Source organism: Cygnus atratus, chromosome 8, assembly GCF_013377495.2.
Source record: "Cygnus atratus isolate AKBS03 ecotype Queensland, Australia chromosome 8, CAtr_DNAZoo_HiC_assembly, whole genome shotgun sequence".
Classification (NCBI taxonomy): domain Eukaryota; kingdom Metazoa; phylum Chordata; class Aves; order Anseriformes; family Anatidae; genus Cygnus; species Cygnus atratus.
In genome coordinates, this window is record NC_066369.1 from 22,154,052 (window position 1) to 22,171,758 (window position 17,707).

A 17,707-nucleotide genomic window follows, 5' to 3' on the forward strand; every position below is an offset into this window, starting at 1 on the left:
TGTCCCTGGGCTGCTCCAGCATCATTCCTCCCTGCTGCACCACGCATGGGCCGCCCAGGGGCTGGAAAGGGGTGGCCGAGCCCAGGCTGACCCGAGCTGCAGCCCCTTACCCTCCGGCAGCCACAACCCTCCCAGCCTCCCCTCTCCTTTCCATCCATCCTTGGGACCCCCACACTGGGAAACCGCCCCCACCCCGGGCCCCAGCGCTGCTCGCCCCAAGGCACAGAGACACAGCCTGGCCGGAGGGAGGGAGCCGGGAGCCTGAGCAGCACAACCCCAGCGGACAATGCAAACGGGGACGCAGCCAGGCCCCCGCGCCGCCCCCGCGCCTGTAATTAGGGGCTGCCAGCCCCCTATCTTCTTCATCTTGAGGAATTAAGCTCACGGCCGCATTGTGAGCCTTAAGAACGGCACGCGGGCTTAGCGGCGCTCGCGCCGGCGCTATCTGTGCCGCCGTGAGGGCCATTGTCCCCAGATGGGATCAGGGCAATCCCGCGGCGCCTATCTGCCTCCCGCAGCGGGGATCAGCGCCGGCCGACCGCGGCCACCGCACGGCGCGGCAGTGCCACCGCCTCTGCGGGCTGAGCGTGCCTGGGGAGATGCTCAGCAGCAGGAACGGGGCCAAGCGGGGCGAGCGGGATCCCAGTTTGGGGGGCTCAGCCGGAGAGGAGCTGCGTGGGACCCCCCTGCGCGCCCCCAGGGACCCCCGCCCGCAGTGGCGATGGGGGGCAAAGGGGACGGGGGGCTGCCACCAGGGGCTGTGCCCCGCTACCTGCTGCTGTCCCCAGCGTGGGCACGGCCGCCCCGCAGCCCCCGCCGCCTGCCCTCCCCCGGGAGCCACGGCTCGGGGGTGGCGGGTTTGTCGCCGGCCTCCGTAACCGCTTGTGCCGCCGCGTTCCTCGTGCCTTAGCAAAACAGAGGGCTCCACGGGTAATTAATAGACAGCATCGCTAATCCTGTTGGGAGATGATTAGCAATTAAAACTCCTAATTAAGTCTGTGCATAATTCACTGAAATTACACTTTGTGTACACAACGGGGAGGGTTCCCTCGCCTTCACCAAACAGGCTCTGATATCTTCATCGCTGACATTTCCTGCGGCCGGGATGCCGGGCGGCCGTGCGGGGCGGTGGGGTGCCGGGGTGCCAGGGGGCTCCCACTTGCCGGGGGCTGGTGGCGTGGGTGCCAGCTGCGACGGCTCTGCCTGTGGCTCCCTCTCCTGGGCTGCGGCAGGCGGATGCAGAGCAGCAGGCTCCCGGCTTGGAGAGCTCCTACCCCAACCAGGAGCGAGCGACGGAGCACAGAGGGAGGGTGGCAGCGTCCCAGCAGAGCGACAGCCGGCTTGGTGCTAGGGGCAAGCCCTGCCTGCTGCCCCCAGCAGGGCCAGCACGGGGCAAGGCGGCTCTAACACCCATCAGCTGAGCACCTTGGGACATTTTCACCCTCTCCCCATGCCCCTGCCCAGCTTGGGCACGGGGAGAGGGTGAGAAGCAGCCCCCGTGCTGCTTAAAATCCGGGTTCATGGCTGTGACCGGGGCTCCTGACCCAAAGCCCTGCACCGGGGGGCAGCAGCAGCAGGGAGCCCGTGCCGCAGCCCCCCTGGCTGAGCACCAGCCCCTCTTCTGCATCGCATTTCGCTTGGCTAACCAAGGTCACTGGGTACAGCCGCCGTACCTGAGCAAACTAGCTAAGCAGCCGGGCTGGAAGTTGGCCTGACCACTGAAGGTCAAGTGTGCACTTATGCATATTCAAAGCTGCCTGCAGGATCGATTGGCTTTTAATTGTTTTTTCCCGGGCTTTGGGAAGGAAGTGCCAGGGGCATTGATCAGCCCCGGCCGAGGCCGCTCGCGCAGCCCCGTGTCCCTTCGGCACGGGCAGGCGGCGACGCGGGCACGGAGGGGCTGGAAGGGAGCCGGGCCGCGGGACGATGACGGGCAGCCCGGCCGGGGAGGAGGCCGCCGAGCTCTGCCAGCGGTGGATTGTATTCGAAAATAAAGTTTTTTAATTAAAATTGGCAATTCTGAGCCGCCTGCCGGCAGCAGCCACGCAATCAAGAGCGAGGAGCTTTGCTGTTTAATATTTAAAGACAACGTTTAATCTTTAAACAGGAAAGTTCTGCTGCTGACTGTTAAAGCGAGGCACGGCGCTCCCGACGCGGGGTCCCCAGCCCAACGCTGGCACCGCCACAGCCCCGAAACCGAGCCCCTAAACTTGCTCGCAAGTCTTTACAAAATGCCAGGAACCCCTTTTGGCGGGGAAACCACCCTAATTTATCCCTCCCCCTGGCTGGAGCCCAGCGCTGCAGGGACTGGCTTGCCCCCTTTGAGGTCAGACACCAAAGTGACAGCAAGACCCCATGGCATTTTGTTTTCACCTACGTTTTAATTGATAAAAAATACAGGCATCTTTTAAAAAAGCCACTGGAAAATATTTTGGGTCAGAATTCTCATTCAAAACCAAACTTAGCCCACATGGCGTTTGCAGACTAATTTTCGAGCAGCTCGAACACAATTATTTCCATTCGCACCAGCTCTTCGAAAGGTCTCCCCTTCTTCCTGATTTTGTTTGTAATTCCGTGAAGGCTACATTTACCTCCCTGCCAACGCTCCTCCGAAGCCGGATGATTATTAATTATATTTATTTACTTATACGATCCCCTAGGCATACGCAGCAGCTCGCAGACAAATACCGCCCTGGGTCCCCGATGCCGGGACCTCGAACCCAAGGTAAGCAGATACCCCTGTGATAAATGCGAGCTCGCGGCAGCGGGAGATTAGGAGCAGGCTGTATCTCCCCGCGTGTACCCAGCACGGCAGATAATCCACACCCCGTTACAAGGAGCGGTATGGGGAGGTAAGTCCTCAGGTAACCTGTACCTCGCGTCACCTGCGGGAAACCCAAGACGGGGGAACCGAAGCGGGGAGCTGCTGGGGGATCTGATTTGGGGTACAGCGCCCCGGGGCATGGAGATGCTGCGGGTCAGCGTGTAACCCACGGGGCGGCAGAAGGACTGCTGTGGGATGAGGCACAAAGGATCTGAGGGCACGCTGCTGGTGCACTGGGTCCCCAAACCTCCCCGTGGCCACCATGCGCCTGCCTCAGTTTACAAAGATCCCAAAACAAGAGCGCTGTGGCTCGTCTCGGGGGTCAAAGCTGGTCCTCCGAGCTGGGAGAGGTGCACACGAGTCGGGCTGGGCAGCACGACGGCACTGACCGCAGGGGGGAAGACCACGGGCAGGATTTGCCTAGTTCTCATAAAAATGCTGCCCAGGTTGGCACCGCGTTCACCTGCTGGCCCTTGCTAAAAGCTGAAGGCAAACCGCCCCTGTCCCCAGCACAGCCGGGCTCCTTCAGGCTCTGTGCCGCAGCCTGCGAGCAGCGCAGCCTCGGAGAAGATGTTCCAGGGGGGTGAGAAAATTCCCAGAACTGGAGCTTGTCAGGCTGATGTATTGATCTAAGTGGACTGAATAATGCTCCATCATTTATTTATGGGGAAGTGCCCGGCGCGCTTCACAAAAACCGGCGTTCGGCAGTCACATTAAGGCAAGATTTAACACCGGGAGAACGGGGCACCCGGGCGGAGGTCAGGATGCTCGGGGAGCCTCGCAAACCCTTCCTGCGCTCACGGAGCTGCCGGTGCTCTGCTGGTGCACCCCGAGGCTGCCGGCACAGCTTCCCCGGCCCCTCTGCAGACCCAGCGGGTGTTGCACACGCTAATCGTAATTTTAATATTAATACGCACACTTTCGGGCAGGGAGAAAGCGTTTCCTTTCGGGAAAATCCTCCCAGGAGCAAAGGCGCTCAGCGGTTTGAGAGCGCTGAAGGATGGGGGCGAAGGAATAAAAGACAGTGATGGTGTTTTTTGGCTGAAAGTTTCCGCCAAAGAAAGTGATGCCTGTGCAAAACACGGGCTTGAAGCGAAAGCAGGCAGCAGTGAGATGTCCCCGGCTGCTCTTCCCCAGCCCGTTTCTCGCCGGCGTGGGGAAGCGGGGGGGCAGGGGGTGCTCCCCGAGGACCCCGCCTCGCGCGGCAGCCTGCGGATTGCGGCTGACCCCCCTGACACTGGCGCAGTGGAGAAAATGACTTCGCGGCAGCAAAAGTGTCTTCTTCCTCCCGTCACGTCAGCTGCTCGCCCAAAACAAGCGTCTCCCTCTCACTCACCTCACCGCGCCGCTTCCATGACGAGGTGTCAGGGCGTTGTGTCCGTTTGGGCGTTGGGAACAAAAAGGAGGTCACGTCTATGGTTAAGCGGGCTTTTAAACAGCTTAAAACACTGCCGGTGCCCCCCAGCATCCTTAGGTTCAGGGGCTGGGGGTGTCTTTGAGGCAGTCCCCCAGGACAGCAGATCCCTCGCCATCCCATTATTTAACTGCCCGCAAGCCACGGGAAGGAGGGGAACGGGGAATTTCTTGCTGGGATTCCTTGCCGCGCCAACTTTCCAGCACAACGGAAGAGAAGGGGCAAATTCCCACCCCCCAGGCCGAACCCCGCAGCAAGGAGGCTGCTGGATCGGGGCAGCATTTAAACGGGGGGCAGGTAAGGAGGGAGCAGAGCAAAAAGTGGTGGTACGGAGGGTGAGGAGGAGAACTCGTCCCCCGTGGGCTGGCTGCCCTCCTGGCTGCCAGGAGGCAGGAATTTCCCCCGCTCAGCACCAGCCCAGGTGAAACCGGTCCCTTTTAAGCAGTTTAGTCAGAAGCGCTGCCACATTCGCGGCTTTTCAAGTGTTTTTAAATCACTTACAAAAGCGGGATTAAACGATCAGGAATTCCATTTAATAGGACAAATAAAGAAATAACAATCTGCTCCATCGGCCCTGCGAAAGGCAGGTTTGATTTAAGGAAAAAAAAAAAAAAGGGAAAAAAAAAGTATAAAAGAGGGAGAGAAAAAAGGGAAAGGGAGGTGGAAAAAAAGGATAATGTGTGTTTACTCAAGCAAAGAAAAAAATATTTAAGTGATGTAGGGGAGAAGATTGCGGTAACTAGTGAAGAATAACATCGTCTGCTTTGCTGTCAAATCACACAAGAATTTCAGTAATAGATTCTCATTCTGACACTCAATTCAATTCGAAGGTGATCCTGCTTTATCCCAACACATCAAATATTAAACACTCGTATTAGCCGGGGTGCCGTCGCCTTTCCTGGCTTAGAGGCGGCAGGAAGCTTTTCCCCCCACTTTCTCTCCCCCGCTGTAATATTCTCAATGTTATCTAAACATGCCTTCATACACCGGGGTTCCTTATCAAGCCCATTCGGGGAGGGAGTGTGGGGGGGGGCGTACTTAAAACGGTATTAGTTTGGGGGGCTTTTATTATTCTTATTTCCAAAGCTTTTCAATTTTGTGCGGAAACAGCTTAGAAAAAAAAAAAAAGGAGGAGGAGGGAGGGGAGGCAGCGAGAGGGGGAGACGGAGCGCGGGAGCGAGGGAAAGTCTAAGAAAGGGAGAAGCAGCCAGCAGCTCTTGTTTGACTGATGCCTTTCAACAAGGGCAGTCTAGCTTGTCAAAGCCCGGGCTCGAGATGAATTGGCATATCTATTCAGCCTGCCTCTGGATGTCATGCAATACAGTTTCATATTCCCAGATAAGGCATGATAAGCAATTGCTGCCCTGACACTGACTCCATCCATCCCTGCCTTTCTCTGCGCGCATCCGGCTGCCTTGCAGAGCTCCGCTGGCGTTTGTACCGGCGCGGCACCCAAAGGGGCCTCCGAAATGACCACGTAAAGCTCCCAAACAGCACCCCGAACATTACCCCAGCCCACGGGAGGACAGGCCAGGCTTAAGGGAGAGCTGCAGAGGATGCAGCCTACCTGTGCGTGCTCTCCCCTCGCTGGGCAGGCAGCCCCCGGCACCACGTCGCTGGCTGTAGGGTCCCTGCAAAGCGCACGCATGCCCTAAAATTGTACGGCCGGTGGTGCTGCAGCGCTGCCTGCGCACAGCTCGGAGAATCCCCTGCTGGGCTCTGGAGCTGCCATGGGAGAGCCGCTGCCTGCCCAAGCACCCTGCGGCACAAGCGGATAAAGCTTTGCTGCACAAAGGGAAACTGAGGCACGGGACGGTGCCTGGCCCTTCGGTGCACCCAGAGATACCCCTGAGCAGCCTGTCTGCCCACGTCCCAGCAACGCCACGCAACCGCCCGGCCGTAACCCCTCTTAGCCCCAGGAGGGGCAGGAGGGACCCTACAAGCAGCAGCAGCCCCGTGGGCAGGGTGCCCGCGGCCCCGCGGGATTAGCAGGCGCTGAGGCTTACGCAACGACCGCAGCGCCCGCGAGGCCGGAGTGTCAAAGTGCCAAGCAGTTTAGGCTTCACGTTTCTGTGTGTTTGAACACGAACAGCCTCTGCTTTGCTCCCAGGCTAAGGATTATCCTGGATAAAATGTTCTCGACTGCTGTGTGCTCCGCGGCTGGTGGCACGCTAGGTTAATGCCTCGGGGACCTGGGTCTGAGCCCTGGGTTTGGGCGCAAGGCAAACAAAGCTACAGGTCTGCGGGGCTGGGAGATAGGGCCGGGCGGGCAGCGCTGGCCTGGGAGACGGGAGAAGCAGGGCACCCACGGGAGCAGCTCGAGCACCGGCCAGCAGGAGTGGGGGTCCGGTGGCCCAGCAGCACAACCGGGTGGGAACCAGGGGCTGAGCTGCATCGGGGGCATTTTTCCCTGCATCTTCAACAGTCCTCGCCCTGCCCTCGGGCTAGGGGCAGGCTGTTTGAGCAGGGCTGCCTGCTCTGCCATCCCTGCGTTTCTGGCTGAGAGCCGGGCTGGGTTATGCTGGTTTCTGGAAGCAGCTCCAAACACTGCTTCCAGCACGGAGATACACAGGCAGCTCCCGATCAGCACCTGGAAGGCAGAGCCCCAGCCGTGTCTGGCAGGCAGCTACCGGGCAGCAACCACCTGCACCTCACTCACCCCTCCTGTCCTGGCTCACACCCTGCGGTGCCATCCCTGGGCACCACCCCGGCCCTGCAGGACCCCGCTGACCGAGGAAGCTGGGTGTAACACGAAGGCAAGCCCGCGGACACGCTGCGTGGATGTCCACCCACCGCCACGTTCCCTGTCCAGGCAGCTGAGCGTGGGCCAGACGAATCCTCTTCATGGGGAACCTCATGGCCAAGGCGGGGAAGGTGCCGCCGGCAGTGCTGGAGAACAGGCAGAGGTCGGCGCTGCCCCAAAATCAGACCCCCTGTCAGCCCCCGGAGACATGAACGTGGAGAACAGCGTGACACTGCAGGCATCTCTCCTCCACGGATTTAGCTGGAGGTTACAGACCACCAAAGAGCTGTCGTTTTGCTGCATTATACGAACCCACAGTGTCCACTGATCTCCTCCTCCCCTTCCGGGGGCCACTCGGATGTGCCCACAGCCCCCCAAACACTCACCCCACAATCCAACCCCAGGCCTTTCCAAAGCAAAGCCGGCACCAAGCTCGCTGTCAAAACACCGCAGCCCTTCGGAAGGGGGTATTTTCCCCCCTCCATTTCTATTTTAACACACGCACACGCTCCTCTCTCCCTCGCTCGCTGTTTAATTTCCGTGTGAGAGGGAAGCAGGTGCCCGTGCTCCCGTGAGCTCTCCCTGCGCTAGTTTTTTTTTCCCTTCTTGGATCCTGCCCCATTAGTTTAGTGCCCAGCCATCTGCGACGTCTCCTGTAATGCTGTCCCCCTTGTGTACCAGGGAGCTTTTCCATTAGCGCCTTTAATATTCTGACACCTTAGCACAGGCTGCTATTACATTCAAACACTGATCGCCCTGTGAAATTACATCGCAGGGCTTGCTAAAATGGAATTGTGTATAATCAGGCTCCTCCATGCACTGTCAGTCCCATCACAAATACAACGTAAAGCAGGCTTATGGATGGGCTTAGCAGCTGCTACAAGTGTATTTTTTTTAATAGATGAAGTATCCCTTATTTAAAGCATTTCCTTAAGAAAAAAAAAAAACCAACAGTGAAAGACAAATCAACAGCTGCCGCACGATGTTAACCATACCAGCGGTCTCTTAAAAACATGTTATTTACTAAGGTGGCTATCTGTTTATCTATAACTATATCAAACAGAGAAGGAGGGTGAGATAAAGATAGTTAAACAGACAGCCGAGGAGATATCTGCCGCTGGGAAATAATAGCTAAATAAAAAGTGCCATTATTTACTCCGCCGAGGGGAGGAGGGAGAGCCGGCGCTTTCCTCCCAGCGCCGCGCAGCCGCTCGCGTGCGGCACGGGGCTGCTTTGGAGGCTCCAGTTTATAGGGGCGGCCACACCGCGGCCCCAAACACGCCCCTCAACCTCCCCATAACCATGTCAGAGAAATCTGGGGAAAAAACAGCTCAGGATCCTGGTGCTGCATCTTTTTGGTGAGGCTGCAAACGTGGGGGAGGCGAGGGAGGGGATGGACGCAGGGTGCCGTGCTGGAGGCTTGCTCGGCAGGGCAGCCTTGCGCCCGTGCACAGGGTGAACGTGGCTCGAATTAAGGCAAAATGGGCTAAACGCTGCCACAAATCCAGCAGCCTGACCCTTGGAGGCTGTGGATCTCCCTCTGCCATGCAAGAGGGCCTGGGTGCATTCTGCAGGCGAGGCTGGTTTCCGCATGCCGGCACGCAGGGGACCAGCTTCCCGGCCTTTTTTCCATTCCAGCTAAGGAAGCGATGGGTTATGGCAGAGGTATTTCGGGTGGATGCAGGAATGATGCGTCAGAGAAATGAGCTCTCGAGCTCCCTGGCTCGGAGTTGAAAGTGCTGCCCCTTACCATGCCCTAAAGGTTATTCTGCCTGTCTGCTGCGAAATGTGACGGTACGTTGCCTGCAGGGAGATTTCCTGAGGCGCCGTGACCCTTCTGCTATCTCCTCCGAGGAGCCTCGGCAGGAGCGATGAGATTGCAGCTCATTTCCACACACCTTGAAAGAGCCCGTCTGGATCAAACACGCCGGGAGCAGAAGGAGCACGTCGCTGCGACTCGTCCTCGCCGCCTAGCAGAGAGCCTGCTCCGGCTGAGACAGGCTGGGAAACAGCCCTACCCTAACACCGGCGCCCTCACGTTCCCCTTCACCCTGAACCAGGTCGGAAAAGCCAAAATATTGTATCGTTTCCCTGTGCGGGATCGGTTCTGCTTGGGAACCACCGAGTAAAAGCCAGCGGCAGAAAGGCTGCCCTCTGCAAAGGAGCAATCTGCTCTGTGCGAGCACCGACACGACATTTTGACTCCAGTTTTTGCAGTGCAAAACAAAGCCATTTGTCCAGGGCAGGCACGCGCACGCATCTCGGTGCACGGAGCTCCGGACATGTTCGGAGGGGACGCGTCTGGTGAGGGTTACGCTGTTGAGCCCAAACATGCCCGAAATGGAGGCGGTGGGACTCCAGAGGGCAGAGACCCACGGACGAGGAGCCAAGAGAAAAGCCGAGGGGAGGTGCAGGATGACTGCACCTTCATTCCCACCGCAGGGGCAAGACGAGGCAATGCACCCCTCCGTTATTTGTGCCCGGCATTTTCAAGGGCAGGTGCCCGCACGCCGGCAGCGAGGAGGGCTGCTGGGCGACCAGCAGGTTTGTCTCAGTGTTACAACCTGCTCTTGCAACCCAGGCCCTGGTGGACGGGAAAGAAATAAGAGAGTGCTCCTGCAGGACCTCCTCACCACATCCTGTGTTCACTTCCCACACAGCTCCGTGTGCTCACATCCTCCAGCTCCTGCGCTCCCACCCACCTGGGATGGAGCCGTGACCATCCCCAAACCTCACCTCCGGCACGACGCTGAGAAACCGGCCCACGTAGGACAGCCCAGAGGGGCACGGAAACACGTGCCCTGCAGCCTCCCACCTCCTCTCCCCAGACGGCAGACTCACAGGAGCGGAAAACAAGCTTTCACGTTTGGCACAGCACCAGCCCAACAGAGCCAGCACAGCCCCCGACTGCTCCGGCTCCGCAAGAACTGAGTCAAACAGAGTTTCCCAGCGCTCCCACAAGATGCGAAGCCGCTCAGACGGGACGGAGCTAGAAAAGCAGGAGAATACAATGCACAAGGCATCGCGGAAAAGATCAATAAAGATTACGAGGGCAGCGGCCGCGTCCCTTGCCCACGCCGGAGGCTCCCGTGGCGGCAGGGAGGGAACACCAAGGCGAGGTAACGAGGTGCCGGCGCCCAGGGACGACACCTGTCTAATCAAAGGCAGAGTTTACACTGGATCATCTAAGCAGCGGCTCTTCCTCGGGATTGTTGACTCAGGTCGGGGTTAAGGCCGAGGAGGCGAAAGCAGAGGCGCCGCTAAGAGCCCTGCTGGATGCAAACGGCAGGCAGCGCGCCCTGGCCAGCGCGAGCAGGGGACAAAATTGAGGCTCCCCGCTTTCGGTAAAAGAGCAAACAAACGGGGACGATGCAGGGTTTGGGGAGCACGCCGGAGAAGAATCGATTTGGAGCAAGGTTAGGAAGGCAGAGAACAGAAGGGCCCAAGAGCAGGACGTGGTGAGGCCCTCAGAATGGAGGCGTGGGGGGATGAACCGGCTACGGCCAGGGAGGAGCTGGGGGGACCAGCACCATGTTATGGTGCTGGGCAGGTCACGGAGGAGACCGTGACACTAGTGACAGATAATTCAGGACCTTGGGTCCCCAAGGCCTCAGCTGACGCCTCCCTGGGGACGACACAGCAGCCACCTCCGTCCCGCACCAGCCAGGGCCACCTCACCGAGCGTCCCCATCCCGTGCAGGTGCCGAAGCTCCGGCTGCAGCTGGAGGAAAGCAGAGAAGAGCCAGCGAGACGAAACGGCTCCCGGAGGAGAGCGGGTCTGCAGCAGAGGACCGAGGGGCCGGGATGTGACGGGGATGCTCAGGGGCAGCCTGGCAGGTGCTTGGCCACGCTCAGCCCGGCTTTCCCGGCCGTGGAGCTGTGCCCGGCAGCCTGCCCACCGCCCGCCACCGTGCCAGCAGGGAGGGAGAGGCTGGTGCGGAACAAGGTGCCCCAATTAGCTCTCCGCTCATCTAATTACATCTCCACTGGGAGAGCCGGAGCTGGAGAAAACGACACGGCTCCCTCCTTGACCACGCGCTCAACCTTTCCCGCCTGTGCCATTTTAGTTTTCAGATTTTAACTTGTGCTAGCTTTTTTGTAATATCTTGGCAGAGCTGCCCTGCCTGCAGCCCTCAGCTCCTCACCAGCGCAGGGCAACGCACGTACCCGCGCACGCTCCCCGTGCCACGTCCCTGCACCCTGCTCAGGGAACCGGGGCTGCAAGCCACACACGTAAAGGGAGAGAACAAGGGGCACGGGGACGCAGAGGGAATGGGGGGACAGGGCACAGGCGGGTCCCCCTGCCCCACCGAGTGCCAGCGAGCCGGGCGAGCGCGCCTGCCCTCCCCGCAGCACCCCAGAGAGCCGGCAAACGAGCTTCCACCCAGCCCGCTGCCTGTAATCGCAGTCAGTCGGCGTGTGTGTTACGCTTGAGTTGATGGCTGGTGTTAAATTCAATGCCTTGAGTATCGATTTCCTCGCACATCCAGGACTTTGTTAAAGGGTTAGCCGTGAACCGAGATCAAAGGGAGGTTAACTCGTTTCTCCGAAGTGGGAAAGCAGACCTCCAGCAAAACCAGGCTCCGGGTCCCCTCCGCAGAGGATGCTCTCTGCATGTTGTTAGCTATCCCGGCCGTCTCGAAAGCCAGATAAAGCCACAAAGCTGCCTCAAAGCGGGGAGATAAAATGATCCTGACAACTTCCCACGCACCCCAAAGCCATTATGAGCGCACGCCAGGGACCGGCAGCACGGGCCAGCACAGGACACGTCCCCTCTCCACGGGGAACCGGTCCCCTCGCTCAACCCAGGAGGAGAGGGTGAGCCAAGTCACCGCCACCGCACCCCAAGCAAGGGGACTGAGAGGGGGGGAACCCACCAAGAAGACCTGGGGCTGTCCCGGAGCTTGGGAAGGCACAGGGCTGCTCGCCAGGTGACAAGGACACCTCCCCTGGAGCTGACACTGCCATCAGCACCACCTCAACCTCTGGGGCTCGCTCTCTTACTCCGTTTTACCCTGCTCCTTTCCTTCCTTGCCCAATATCAAGTAATTTTGGCACTGACGGCATCCACATCAGCAGGTTTTGCCAAGGCAGTAAGAGTTAAGCGCACAAATAGCAGGACGCTTGGCTTTACCTTCTGAATTTTTAAGGGACGGAGGCAGGGAAAGAGGCATGGGAGACAATCGGGAACGGTTATCACCAGTATTAATGAACGCCCAGAGGCACCGGGAAAGAAGCATCCATTTCAGACGAACATCTGTCAGCACTCAGAGGTAACATTTCTGAAGTAGCAAGGCACTCAGGAGCCTACATTGCACCGATGTCGATGTCCTGGGAGGCTTAAGCACCCACGTACGAGATTTCCGACAACAGGCCCCGTGTCCCCGAAGTCATCAGGGCACCAACCCCATTTCTCAACCCCCCTCCTCCTCCCCAAGGAACCGTTTACAGCCCAGCCCAGCCCAGCCTTCCAGCAGCCACGCCGTCCTTCAGACACGCTCGTGGGCTTTAACAGCACCAAATCTTCCACTCCGTGGTGGCTCCATGACCTGTCCCCACTTCCCCGAGGAGCCACGCAGCTTCACCTGCAGACAACGCAGCGCGTTCTGCCACCCCACCAAAATTAAAACCAAACCCCAAGCCAAACCAGCAGCGCTGCCGGTATTTCAAACCATCAGTCCCGCTGGTATTTCCCCTGTGCTGCAGCACCTGTAGGGACGAGAGACCCATCACAGCCCATCTTGGTGGCCAAACCCCATTTTCTTCCCGTGTGCCTATAGCCGTGGACGAAGAGGGATCTCCACGTGTGATAAACAGGCACTCCCCCACCCCAAACTCCTGCCACCCAGCAGCTGATTTGTTTTTAAGTGAAAGGTTTATGCCGAAGTGCTTGGGGAATATCAGTGCCCAGCATACCAAGCGCTGAAGATTTCACTTAAACTCTCAGCATCTGTGTATCTCAACTAAATTAAGCTATTTGCTATAAAAGAGCACAATGACAGTAATGGAATAATAACAGCATTAATAAAACACAACAATCCTCGAATGAGAAGCGGACGCATCAGCTAGCTGCAACCAAGAGAAGAAGGCTATTTTAAAATCACACACAAAAACCATCTGGGGGTGGAGAAAACCAACAAAAGCTCCGAAACTCAGAGGTCAGACTGAAATTATGTTTTTAACCTCGAAAGAAAGATGCCAGGCAGAGCGCTCCCACACCGGCTGGAAATGAATTTCCACAGCTCCCAGCAAAACGAGGGCTTAAAATGGGAAGGCTGAAAATTTCCAGGGGGGGCTCCACGAAATGGGGGTGGGAGCAGGCTTAACAGGGAATCAAAAGGCTGTCAAGAAAGGCCTGTCTGATAGAGAAATGCCCCATGAAGCGTCGGCAAGGTGTGTAACCCAGCTCCTGGGACAGACCCAAGGGAGCCAAGGCAGCGCCGGGGGCCAGATGCTGGGACATCGTCATGTGGACATCCAGATGTCTCGAGCTCACCACGCTGCCATTTCCTTCCTGGCTGGAAACATCGCCTTCACTTCAGCCACATATTCTTCCTCACGCTTCGTTTTGGGTGAGGTTGAGGTTAAACCTTCAGTTTCGTGGTGACCTGCGCCCTGTTTTTGCAGGGGGAGCAATTAATGCACACTGAGCATGTCGTGCTGCATCTCCAAGGTCTCCCATCCCACCCAGAGGGAACACCCCACCCCGACTGGCCTCGTGGGGACGCGAGGATGGGCGAGCGTCCTTTCCCTGGAAGGGACGGAGGGGAGGGGACGAAAGGAAAGGACACTTCTGTGCTCACCACTGTTCAATGTTCAACATCGGCAGCTGAGCGACCCAAGGCTCCAAAAAAGCCAGAATTAGGCAGAAAGTGGAGAGCACCCCCTTCAGGTCTACCTGCCTTTTAAGAAGGAGCAATGTGGGGCTGGCAGGTCGCTTGGGAAGCAGTCCTAATGCCCAGGCTCACGTGCTGCAAGATGGCTACAAGCCTTCTGGGCACAGGACCCTAACGCCAGCCCCCCGTCTTGAACCCTAAGCAGAGGGTTTCAACTTGGCTGACCCACCGGAGAGCACTCCCGACTCGACCCTTTCCAAATTCCTCCAGAGAAAAAGCCAAAGCAGCACTTGCCCCAGATTCGAGCAGGCTGCAAGTTTCTTTGTTTTCATTACAATTTTCTCTCCTTTTTTTTTTTTTTTTTAGCCATTTCTGTTCTGCCCCCCGGAGGTGCTCCTGTGATTGAATGAAACACGACCCCAGGCTCCAATAAGTGTATTTCAATTACATCTGTCACCATGTAACAATGTAATGATATATCATGTGATATTAAATCCATGGTAATCATATCAGCGATTTTTTTAATAGTGCACTAATCACATTATTACATCTCAATAATTAACAACAGAAGGCCTAAAAACCTGGATACAAAGAGGAAAGCTCAATGGGTCCTCGGCTCTTGCCCGGGAGAGGCCCAGAGCGGAGCAGGATGGTGCAGGAGGTGCTGCCACGAGCACAGCGTGGCGAGGGGCAAATCTCCATGCAAGGGCGCAGGAGTTTTGTACCAGCAGCACTGCGCAGTGCAGCCAAGACTAGGCTCCCCCCAAGCCCCGGACTAAAGGAGAAGCAGGTATTTTGGAGCCAGAAGCAGACACTTTGCACGTCCCACCTCGCCTGGCATTGCTCTCTTCTGCCCTGCTGCTCCTGCACCTCCACCTTTCCTCCAGCAAACCAGCCCCTCTGGTCCAGAAGGCGTCTTGCAAAGCGTGCCCTCCTGCAGCTCTCAGCGGTCATCTCAGAGGCTGTACAAAAGCACTCCAGAACGAAAGAAGCATTTTCGAGGTACCTTGGAAATGAGACAGCAATCCTCCCGACCCGTCCTTACCAGGCTGCAGGAAGAATGACGTTTTTCCTCTCCCCTTGCACCTGGAAACCAAGCGCCCCTGCCTCACGGGGGGCTGCGAGGCTGATTTCTGCAGCAAAACCAATCTCAGCTTGGAGCTGAAAAACGGTGAGGATGCCTCGGAGGGACAGGGATCCTCTGGGTCCCAGCCTCTGCCCCAGGCTCTCACCGAGGTGCAGCACACAGCTTTGTGCGAGCAGCTCGCTCCCCGCAGCCGCTGCAGCCTGCCCCAGTTAAATTTAGGCTTGCAGGGGTCTGGAAAGCAAAACGTAACGTGCCTGAATCCTCACCCCTCTCCCTCCACACGCAGGGTGAGGATGAGGAACAGGGCAGGTGGCAGGGAGCTGCCCCCAGGCGCCGCGGGCAGAGCGCTTGGGCGTGGGGATCCCGCGGCGCCCCGTCCCCGGCTGTGCTGGAGCTTCCTTCCAGGTGCAGCCCGGTCAATCCGGCAGTTTCCACATCACAAGCTGATCTGAAGAGAGCCTCATTACCTTGCCTTCAAGTTCCAGCCAAGCACTTAGCTCTTAAAGACGGGATTTAAGAAATATTTGACTGATCATTTCTCTCCTCATTTAGTTTGGCTGCTCTGAACCAATTCAACCTGTGAAGTTGAAACAGTGGGAACGGGAGGAAATGTAAGTGCAGGCAGCCACACCACGTCCCCGCTCCCCCTCCGGCTCTTCCCAAAGGGCCGGATCCTTCCCAAAGGGCTGCCACGAGTGCCCACAAGGGCATCTCCCAGCCCCGAAGGGCGGCCAGCTCTTCCTTCCCACTGCAGGACAGGCATTTGGGGGGGGATCGTTCGCTCTCTGGCGTCCAGACAAGCTTCTGCTGCGCTTGAAGTGCAGTGCAGCATCCCCCAGTTACGAACAAGGGACGGAGACAGGGATGGGCTAGCCAGGATTAACAGCACCAACATCTCCAACAGACCCAGTACGGGACATCCCCGTGTCCTCTTCCTTGCACGCCTTTCTCCTGTCGAGTGATCCTGCCGAGGGCAGGCAGGACAGACGGATGCCTCGCTGGCCAAGGCAGCGCAGTTGGACTTTCTCTCCTTCCCCCCTCCCTTCTTTCCTTCCTTCCTTTTTTTTTTTTTTAATTTTGTCTCGGAAGCCACGATCCTTTAAAGATGTGCACGTCTCATTAGCTCTACCTTGACAATCATTACCGTTGCTGCAAATGCAGGAGGAGAGCTCAGCCCGAGCGTGGGGGAGTCCATTACCTCCTAGTTAAAGGGACACCGACAACTCCGGGCTGCCCGCGGCCCCACTCCGCCTTCCAAGCAGGGTCTCCCCGGCACGCCGCTGCTCCCCGTCCTGCACTAATCCCCTGCTTAACCTGGGTGAGAAGCAAAGCTGGTGGGGATGCGTGGTCCTGCAGCCACTGCCAGGCTCGCGGTGCTCCCCCGGCGGGGCTGTACGGGCAGCACCATGCCCCGAGCCCTGCCAGGCGCAGGGTGTCCCTTCGCAACACGCTGCACGTGGACCTCACACACCCACAGCTCGCTGCAGCAGATGCTCACTCCTAGGCTGGACCACAGGACCTAAGCCTAGCCATGAAGCAAGCAGCTAGCCCAAATGCCCACGGCAGAAGCCACAGCACTGGCTGGGGTGAGGACCACCAAGAGGGTCCTAGGGCAGGGCACGGCCCCCATGCCTGGTGGCACAGCTGCACCAGGGACAGCACGAGGGTGGCGAGCTGCGTGTTCACGAACCAGCTTCTGGGGACAGCTCTGCCTGGCTGTCCCCGGAATCTGCTTTGCCCCCCCACGGAGCTCGGACCTGATTTATGTCGTGCAAGCGCAGTACGCCTCCTTTAGGAGCTTTCAGGGCAAAGAGCCGCGTGCAACTTGCGATCCACTACCCCCTTGCCTCCTTCCAGCCCCGCTGGGGCTGCCTTTCAAGCCCGCTACAACCTGAGGAGGCAAATGCAGCCCGGAGCAGCCTTAGAGAGATGATCCTGCTCCTTTGTGGCCGGCAGGACGGGAGCTGTGCCGCAGCCACGGCATCTCCCTGCTGCTCTCCGCAGAGCCGCGGCAGGAGACAATACCACGGGCCGTGCTTCCGAGCCGCGCTGCGAGGAAGGCTCCTACCTACACACGAGGCTGTCCAAGAACTTGACAGGACTCCGTTTGAAAAAGATGTTGAAAGAAATGATCTCTTTAAGTGCAATGGGAGATATTTGTCTCTGATTTACCCTTGGCTTTTTGCTCTGGTTCAGGTAGGAGCGGTGTGGGATGGCTGGCAGATCTGAGAGCATGGCACGCCCCAGCGGGCAAAGCGAGCAGTGCGGAGGAAGGCGCGAGTCAGTTTGGAGTGCTCCCCATTTATCAAACTCACGCAGCCCGCCAGCAGAGCGAGTCTTTCTATCATTACAGCTCTCAAAATCCGATTCATACCACTAATCCTGCCTTCATTCTCCCAGATTAATAACATCTCTTTCAACCTTCACAGTGTGATAAATAGACAAAGAGAGAACAAAAGGAGAAACAGAAGTGAGAGAAAGAGCCAGAGCAACTCCACATAATAAAGAGAACCAAGAAAGGGGAAAGAAAAAAAAAAAGGGAAAAGAAAAGGGAAAGAAAGAAGCCGGCACACTTGACTCTGCCATTTACTTTAGCAGATTCTCACCAAGAGCTCCCTGCGATCTTGAAAGAATGTAAAACATTGCTCAGAGGAAAGGCTCGTTAGCCACTCCGACCAGCCCGGGTTTGCTGGAAATCTTTTCACTTGCAGCCTCGGCTGAGGCCAGCGCTGACTTCGGTGCTTCCTTGTCCTGCTCCTTCCCAGATGAGCAGAGGCAAAGCCCCCAGCACGTGCCCGCTCTG

The 17,707-nt window shown here is 57.9% G+C and overlaps 1 protein-coding gene across 2 annotated transcripts in view; it reads right to left on the reverse strand.

Annotated features, from left to right (window-relative positions):
* ERI3 (ERI1 exoribonuclease family member 3) overlaps window positions 1-17,707 on the reverse strand; it is a 118,304-nt gene that overhangs the window by 33,031 nt on the left and 67,566 nt on the right. The window lies entirely within an intron of this gene.